General features: G+C 47.6%; 1 protein-coding gene across 1 annotated transcript in view; it reads right to left on the bottom strand.

Moving 5' to 3' along the window:
* Nucleotides 1–4,241, bottom strand: part of LOC100758335 (solute carrier family 28 member 3) — a gene marked incomplete at its 3' end in the record, with an annotated part of 38,982 nt that extends 34,741 nt beyond the window's left edge. Inside the window, 1 exon segment of the mRNA XM_035443015.1 lies at nucleotides 4,116–4,241.
* Nucleotides 4,242–6,000: the final 1,759 nt, after the last annotated feature.

The following is a 6,000-nucleotide window of genomic DNA, read 5'->3' on the forward strand; positions in this document are numbered from 1 at the left end:
AAAAACCAAAACCAAAAACAAAAAAACAAAAAAACAGAAAACAAAACAAAAGAACCTGTGTTTACCTTAGCAGGTGTCCTAGTTAGGTTTACTATTGCTGTGACGAAACACCGTGACCAAAAACAACTTAGGGAGGAAAGGGTTTATTTGGCAAACACTTCCACATCATAGTCCATATTTGAAGGAAGTCAGGACAAGAATTCGAACAGGGCAGGAACCTGAAGGCGGGAGCTGACACAGAGCCCATGGAGGAGGCTTGCTCCTCATGGCTTGCTCAGCCTGCTTTTTGTGGAACCCGGAACCACCAGACCAGGGGTGGCCCCACCCACAATGCACTGGGCCCTCCCCCATCAATCACTAAGAAAATTCCCTACAGTCAGACCTTATGGAGACATTTTCTCAAATGAGGTTCCCTCCTCTCAGATGGCTCTAGCCTTGTGTCAAGTTGACAAAAACTAGCCAGGAGAGCAGGGTAGCCAAGAAAAGTGGGATCATGTGACCGTCTGACCTTGTAGCTTCCTTGTTTTTCTATAAATTCTGAAGTCACAGAAACACACAAATGTGTAGTCTGTTTCTGACATGGTATGCTCAAGACAGTAATCCCCCTGCTTCCACCTCCCAACTGCCGAGACTACAGTGTGCGTTGCTGTCTCTCCCATTAGTCTTTGTCGGTTGACTTGGTGCCCATCATTCCTGGTGGAGTGTCTGTATGATTTCTGCCTGAATCTAATTTCCAGTACTGTTTCTCGCCTTCTTCTGATTTAGCTTGGCCTGGTTCACCTAAAGGAAGAGACTCCCCTGAGAACTTCTAAAATGCTTTCTGAAGGGAGCGGGCCAGAGAACTAAAAGCACACAGCACTGACTGTGGGAACAATCCCGTGACGGCTGCAGCAAGGACGTGTTTCTCTACATGGCATTGCTGAACCTCTCTGCTGTGGTCTGAATGTGTGCCCTAGATTTGCTGTGTGCCTCAGAGAGCTTCGCTGTAGTCTGACTGTATGCCTCAGAGTTCGTGTGCTAGGAACTTAATTTAATAATTCTCAATGCAAAGAGTTGAGAGCCGGGACCTTTAGGAGACAGATGGTTGGCGCTCCAGTGCTAAATGACCTATATCCTCATTCAAGACTTACTCATTGCAGAAGGCTGGTTCTTTACCAAGTCAGTGGCTTGGCCATTGTTCTTGCTTGCTTTCTGTTCTGAGATAAAACACGGAAAGCAGCTTGGGGAGGAAAGGGTTTATTCCCATCATGATGGGAAGCAGAAACTCAAGGCAGGAACTGATGCAGAGAGACCAGAGACGATCAGTGTTTGCGCTCCATGGCTTGCTCAGCCTTCTTTCTTATTCAACCTGGAACTATCTGCCCAGGGGTGGCACCGCGCGCAGTGGACTGGGCCTCCACACATCAAGAAAAATGTCGCACAGATTTGCATGCAGGGCAATCTCATTCCTCAGTTAAGAGTCCTTATTCCCAGGTGACTATAGTTTGTGCCAAGATGACAAAAACTGACAAGCACAGCCGTATCTCTGGGTGGTGTTCTCCCCCCCCCCACTTGCCAGATGCTGGTGTCTGGACTTCGGGCTGTTCAGACTCCAGAAATCTGAGAAATTTATTCCTTTTTCTTTTTATTGTTACCCATTCTGTGATTTTGCTATAGCAGAAAATGAATTTACAGGCTTCCTCCTGTGTGTCTCCAATATTTGCATTGTTATTAATTCTTTTTATCTGAATGCCAAGAATCTGTAGGCAGGCATCTTTCCTCACTGAAGAAACCACCTTTCTTTTTTGAACTTACTGCCTCAGTTCTATTTTCTTATCTTAGATTTACTCCCAACACTCCTCAGTTTCAATATTTTCTGCGCCACTAAATCCAGTTTTCATCATATGAGACCCAATTTCTCTTTAAAATGCCTTCGTCCTGTCCCTTCCACCTGAGGCTATCACGGTTTGAGTGTTTCCTCCCGGCTCCAGACTGCCCTCCCCTCCCCCCCCCTGTGCTGGCCTGGCCCCTTTGGACGCAGGCCTGAAAGTGTCCTGACTTCCATCCGAAGCCTTCTCATTCATTCCTCCAACAAATGTCAACTGTGCAGCTACTATGGGACAGGCTCTGTGCTGGGGGAAGGAGTGGTATCTATGGTTCCTCTGGCCAGGGAGTTTAGAAGAAAATCTGTCACCATAAATTATATATTTGATTGTTTAATTACAGTGTGACACAACTATTAAGACAGCCAAGGTGCTTGGCCACGTTTTCCTCCTCCTCTCCTTCCTCCTCCTCTTTCTCAGGGCATGGGGATCAAATCCAGGGCATTGCATATGGGAGGCGACTGCTCCTCCACTGAGCTGTACCCCAGCCCCTCAAGGTGACTCTTCATAGGCCAGTTGGAATTAACTTGGCTGTGCCCCGTGATTTCAAAAACGAAACCTGTTTATCATGTGAAACAGGAAACATTCTTAGCAGCAAATCACCAGATGTGGGTGAGAGAAAAAATAAAAAGGACTTGGAAGCCATTGTAGATGGGTTTTCCTTTCTGTTTGCCCGCACCCGGCCAGTGGCAAGAGTCTTTTCCCCTATGAGGCTCCTGATGAAGTTTGAGACTAGGAATGTTTTTATGTTGTCTGGTACTCACAGCCAAATGACCCAAAGATGGTTAACACTTGTCTGAGACACAGTTTGGTCAGCTCTGTGTGTGTGTGTGTGTGTGTGTGTGTGTGTGTGTGTCATTGTCTGTGTGTCTCGTCTCTCTGTCTCTGTCTCTGTCTCTCTCTGTCTCTAACAGAGTCTTATATCATAGCCCAGGGTTTTACCTCCTGGCAGAAGAGCAGGAGAAGACACTTCTGCTATCCGATTATCTAACAGAGCCTCATGCTGGGGGCAGGACGCCTGATGCCAGGCAGAGCGGGAAGAGATTACACACAGTTCTGATGGCAGATCAGCATTGCACTTGACTGACCAGAGCAGACACAGGCCAGCCCAAGGGTCAGTGATGGGTGGGCCCACATCTTGGCCGGGAATGAAAAATTACATTGCCCTTACACCCAAGCCTCACGCCAATACGAGAAGATTCCTTGAGACAGATCAATCTGTTCTTCCCACTGTAGCCAAACTGAACACCTCTCCTTTCTCTGCTTTTCACTGTTTATCTCTCTAGTTGGCATACTAGGGACAGGTGGCTGAATCTAACTTGTGGGGATTGGCAGAGTCCAGGCTAGACCATGACACTCCTGTAATAGGCTGGACCATGAATACACTATTCCCTACCTGGTGCCTCCCAAGCGCTGGTGCACCAGGTACTCACTGCCTCCTCAAAGGCTTTAGGCATTTGCTCAGGTGAGAGACTGGAATAAGACCTCATGGGTGAAGTGGGGACGGATACAGGTGGTGTCGAGGTGATAGTGGTGGCCGTTACTGATGCTTTCAGCCCGCAACTTCCTCTCAGAATAGATCCTGAACGACTCACATTACGGTTGTTTCTGTACTGATTGACTTATACAATTATCACAATTTGGTTTGAGGCCAGATTTGTCTATAAAGTGAGTTCCAAACCAGCCAGTCTCCCCCCCCCTCTCTCTCTCTCTTTTCTGTCTCTCTCCCTCCCACCTTCGTTCTCTTTCAAAAATAAATAAACAACACATGTCTTAAGTTAGGACTTCCTGCATATTCAGTGACGATGACCTCAAGTTACATTTGGAAAACAGTTCTCTGGTGGGGATTTCTAAATTAATTTGGCCATCGAGTATTTACATCAAAGGGTTGCTGATTAAATAGATACAGACTGAACAGAAACACATGGCTTACATTTACATGCCAGAGATTTTTAAGAAAAACATTTGCCTAAATAGACAATAGGTAGAAATGACCAGGCCATGGTTGGCTTCAGCTGCTGACTTGACACACCCAAGAAGAGGGAACCTCAATTAAGAAAGTGCTTCATACACATGGCCAGAAGCTAATCTGATGGAGGCAAAGTTTTGGTTAAGGTTCCCTCCTCCGAGTGCAGACAAGTTGACAACCAAAGCTAACTGTGACATACTCCAGGCCTCTGAAGAGTAACCTCATAAAGCTCTCCGAGACACAGCTGGGAGTCAGGCTTACCCACAGCTGGGAGTCAGGCTTACCCAACTTCGTCCAGATCTAACGCCTCAGGGATTCACATTGTTTTGATGGATTGATTCAAAGCTGGGTATGGACACAGGGTGGTGGCACTTAGCTACTCAGGAGTCTGGAACAGGAGGGTTGTAAACTCAAGGCCTGCACTGCATTGCTGACTCATCAAGATCTGGATTCAGATAAAGAAGTGATGGGGGAAAGGCAGGGACACAGCTCAGGGCAGAGCACGGGGAGGAACCTGGACCAAACCTCCATGCTGTAGGGAGCCGGGTGTGGGAAGCACGGTGTGCCATCAGCACGGGTCTCCCATCAGTGGACCCCAGTGTTTGCTGCAGGAAGAGACTGACCTCATATTCACATTCCTGGCTTGCTTTGTTCTGAATCTAAATAGCACCCCCAGCTAAGTGGTGTGAAGTCATTGCTGATGTTCAGGCGTTTGCTGAGGCCAGGGCTTTGCACTCATTGCCCAAGAGTCCTGCGGCAAGGGGCGGGCCTCCATTTCCCCAGGGACTTGTGGTTTGGGGCTTTCATTTCTCCACAGGACTACAATGCATGACATTTGTTCACCTATCTTTTAAAATTATTTTATTGATTTTATTTTGTGTATGAGTTATTTTGCCTGCAAGTATGTATGCTCACCGTGTGTGTTCCTAGTTTCTGTGGAGGTCAGAAGTGGGTATCGGACACCTGGAAATGGGGTAGTGGGTGGTTGTGAACTACCACGTGGGTTCTGGAAACTGAGCACACATCCTCTGGGAGAGCAATAAGAACTTTTAAGCACTGAGCCCTCTCTCCAGCTCTTTACCTACATTTTTAAGATTTTCATTTTTAATTATGTGTATGTTTATGGGTCTGCATGTGGAGATTTGCATGCCAGTGAAGGTGCCCACAGAGGCCAGAGGTGTTAGATTCCCTGGAGCTCGAGTTACAGGGCGACTCCAGTCCTCTTTCCCTGGAGTGGTTCCTGCACTTAATGACTGAGACATATTTTGGATGAGAAAGAAGTAGACAAGTTAGAAAACTTGCCTGAGTGATGTGTGTGTGTGCATGCGTGTATATGTGTATATATGTGAGTGTGCACGTGTGCACATGTGTGTGTATATGTGAGTGTGCACGTGTGTGTGTGTGTGTATGTGTATGTATGTGAGTGTGCACATGTGCACGTGTGTGTGTGTATGTGTATATATGTGAGTGTGCACGTGTGCACATGCGTGTGTGTGTGTGTGTATGTGTATATATGTGAGTGTGCACGTGTGCACATGTGTGTGTATATGTGAGTGTGCACGTGTGCACATGCGTGTGTGTGTGTGTGTGTGTATGTGTATATATGTGAGTGTGCACGTGTGCACATGCGTGTGCGTGTGTGTGCACACATGCGTGTGTGTGTGTGTGTGTATGTGTATGTATGTGAGTGTGCACATGTGCACGTGTGTGTGTGTGTGTGTGTGTGTGTGTGTGTGTGTGTGTGTGTGTAGGTTGCAGATCCAGACAGCCTGACTCAACTCTGCCTGCACAACCTATGCTCTTCCTGCCTCACAGTGTGTGGCTTTCCTCGTTCCCATCTGCAGAGCCTCCTGTTTCAGAAGTTTATCACTGACTTCCTGTTGGCAAGAGGCCACTTGTCATATCCAGCCAAGGTCTCTGCCACACTGAGTACAGTCAGTACCTGGGGCACCAAAAGCAGCCCTTCCTGCCTCCCCCCACCCCTGCCCTGGCTCAGCTCCCCCAGATCTTTCCTCCTTTTCTCTGACATGAAGGCCTGTGTTTTTCGGGGGAATGAGGAAGTAGCCATGTAGCACCAGAGGAAGCCTGGTGTTTGGTGGCTCCTGAGATGTTGGTGGCTCTTGCCTCTCAGTTTTTCCCTGCTGGATCTGTTACCATTCACCAAGCAGC

This window comes from Cricetulus griseus, chromosome 3 (genome assembly GCF_003668045.3).
Source record: "Cricetulus griseus strain 17A/GY chromosome 3, alternate assembly CriGri-PICRH-1.0, whole genome shotgun sequence".
Taxonomy (NCBI): Eukaryota; Metazoa; Chordata; class Mammalia; order Rodentia; family Cricetidae; genus Cricetulus; species Cricetulus griseus.